Source organism: Syngnathus acus, chromosome 9 (assembly GCF_901709675.1).
Source record: "Syngnathus acus chromosome 9, fSynAcu1.2, whole genome shotgun sequence".
NCBI classification, from domain to species: Eukaryota; Metazoa; Chordata; class Actinopteri; order Syngnathiformes; family Syngnathidae; genus Syngnathus; species Syngnathus acus.
This window is the reverse complement of record NC_051094.1, coordinates 9,771,921-9,775,053: the sequence shown is the minus strand read 5'-3', so window position 1 is coordinate 9,775,053 and position 3,133 is coordinate 9,771,921.

The window sequence follows — 3,133 nt, the reverse complement described above, 5'->3', positions numbered from 1 at the left end:
TTTGGACTTTTGTGTTAGTTCCTACTGCATGAATTTGAAATTGATTATTGACCTTCAATAGTTTCCAAAAGCCAGATCTATTCTCATTTCTATTTTCACTTGTATGCTTGCGCAGATTTTTTTGTTTTTTTGCATGCTAGCTGGCTGATGAGGCAGAGCATCTTAATTGTGATGCGAGTGTTAAAGGAAAGACTGAGTAGAGCATGTCAAGATAAACAACAACACCCACCTCCATCCCCCATCTTTCTCCCTTTCTCCTCTCCAATAAGCTTGCTTGTCTCTGAGGACTCAGCCTCTGGGGGCCCCAAGTGAGAACCACATGAGTCTCCCTCCAATGTGTCCTCCTCCTCTTCATCTTTCCTCAGCTCTGAAATTGCAATGCCGTATAGAACATGGGTCGCATGGTTTTCTTGGCTTTTTAAGTCTTTCTCTGGCACATCTCCACTTTGGTGCTTGTATGTGTTTTGTTCTGCTGAAATGGCCCTTCATTGTTAATGTAATTAGCACTGGTAAAGGACGACAGTTAATTACCCACTCTATTTTGATCGGGTAATTAATGTAATGCCAGGAAACAGCAAGTGTTTCATTAACATAGAGCTCAAAGCTGTAAGGGGGCAGGGTAGCACCCATGCCTTTATATCATATATTTATGGATAAAGAGAATCAACAACGGGGATCATGTGACCCCCACAGTAGCGCCCACCTTTGTAAGCCACAAAACTTCCTCCTTGACTCTTTCCTGCTTTGAAACGGCATTAATTTGCTGAGTTCAAGTCAGCTTTGTTCCTGATGCCACGGCATTCATCTTACCGAGTGCTCCTCCTGCCCAGCGGTGCAGGAGCCATATGCTCCTTCTCCACTTGACTGTTCTCACTGTTGCTGTTGTTGCGGCAGCGGCAACAGCGCCGTTTACTGCCTTCTGATCACAGTTTGGATAAAGACAAGATGAGATGCCACCTGCTACAGAGGCGTTACACATCACACTGCATGCACCGCTTGAGAGAAAAGCCAGCATCTGCTCGGATGAGAGCAAAGACCACGTTATCTTTCATTATTGGTACTGCAAATGTATTGATGAGTTTCCAAGTTGAAGGTGCAGTACTGTCACTCTCACAACAACATAAAAACAGACATCCCCTCTTTAGTCTCAAGGGAGGTGTTTGTGTTTATATACCCAATTAGCCCTCCGGCCACAGCATGGCCATGCATTAGGACGACATTAGCCTCGGGTGTATGCAATATGTGTGTGTCTAAAATATGCAGCACCCCTTTCTCATTTGAGCCATGCCTTATTAGGCAGTTTGAGGCTAAGCTTGACAGGGGTGGCCTACTGTTTTGTCAAAAAGATTGGCTTCCACGCACAGCCAGTGTCCTTTGACTTGAGCCGGTCAGTAAAACCTGCATTGTTGCCCATTAGACCGTTGGACCCCAATTCCTTTTTCTAAAATGAATCCCCTGCCCCTTATGCCATTCCCCTGGGTGTCAGTGGAGTGGGGTGGCAGATGGGACAGACACAGAGCTGCCCCATGAGACCCTCCCCACTCCCCCCAACTAAACACACACAAACACGTATAGGTGCACACACTCAGACATGCATGTATACACGTATGCATAAATAGCATGCACACACACACACACAGCAGCAGCAGCAGCAGCAGCAGCAGTAGCAACACACAACTTCCCTGCCCCCAGACACAAGCCTCATCTGTCAGCCTGCCTCTTTTGTCCCAAGCATAGGACGATGTTCTGTGAACGCACAGTGACGTCTCTGTCGCTACCTCTCAATCTGTGCTCTGTCCACTTAAGCTTGTGCGTGAGCTTGGCTCAAAGAGCTGAAAGGTAATCATGTCCATTGAACGAGAGCCTAATATGGTCTCGACACTTCCATTACATAACTTTGGCCTTATGATGGTCAAACTCTTGAGCAAAAAAATGGAGGCCAGTGGAACACAAAGTGTTCAAGTGTTTGTGCTTGTAACTTTTGTCTGGCAAAGTGTTCTATCGCTACCTCAAAAATGTGTTCGACAAAGCCATATTAATATCACCCATTCAAATCCAGCTCATACACTGATGAAGAATATTTGAAAGAAAGACACAGGAGGGAACAGTTGATATACATGCTTGTAGTGTTTCTTTCAAAACTTGAAATGGCTAACTTCTGGAACGGTACGCAAAGAGGCCAAACCTTTTTAAAATATTATGACTCAAGTAAATGTAAAACGCAGTCCCTGAAATTAATTACTTGGCCAAGAGAATGTACTGAGTTAAAAAACTTGGAGAGTTGGAGTGCTTTTTTCTTTTTTATATCATAGCATGAACATCAAAGAAATGAAATTGTATATATTTTTTTGTTTCCTATTGGAATATTTACTTGTTTACATGTTCAATAAACAAATAAATCAAAAGAAATAATAGGTAACATTTGTTCACTTTTATTTTTATGCTTGTGGTCACGTCTTTCTCTTCTGTAAACATACTGCTATGGTTTTCCACGTTAGTTTTAGAATGTTGGACAATGCAATACATAATACATGTGGTCAGACGCGCGCTTTGTTGGATGGTGCGCGCCCGCGGCGGAGGTGAGGGGATCCCGCGTGGCGTGGGTGGGTGATTAATTACAGACTCGGCGTGTGACAGAGGTGAACTCCGTGGTGGTACTGTCTGCTGCCGACATGCAGGGAAAGTCTGCCTGGCTAATTGACCTGGCTTCTGTAAGGCCATCCATCAAGCGTGGCCCGTGTGGCCCCGTAAGAAACACATTATTCAGAGGTAAGTTAGTTAACCGGGGCCGCCATTCATTACCCGTATTAGCTTCTCTCCGTCTGTCTCGGCTTGCGCGTTGTGAAACTCGCAACTCCAATTGAATTAGTTGGCAACATAACACACACTTTTGTTTAACAAGTGCTCTCTCTCTCTCTCTCTCTCTCTCTCTCTCTCTCTCTCTCTCTCTCTCTCTCTCTCTCTCTCTCTAATAAATAAAATGCCCAAATTGGATTTCTACATCGCTGCATTCACTATATCTAGGTCTGTTCTGGAACGTAAATGTTATTAAATTTAGATATTTAATATTAGTGTTTTTATTATTATTTTGCAAATTATTCACTCATTTTTAATTTGATGCCTGTAACTTTCC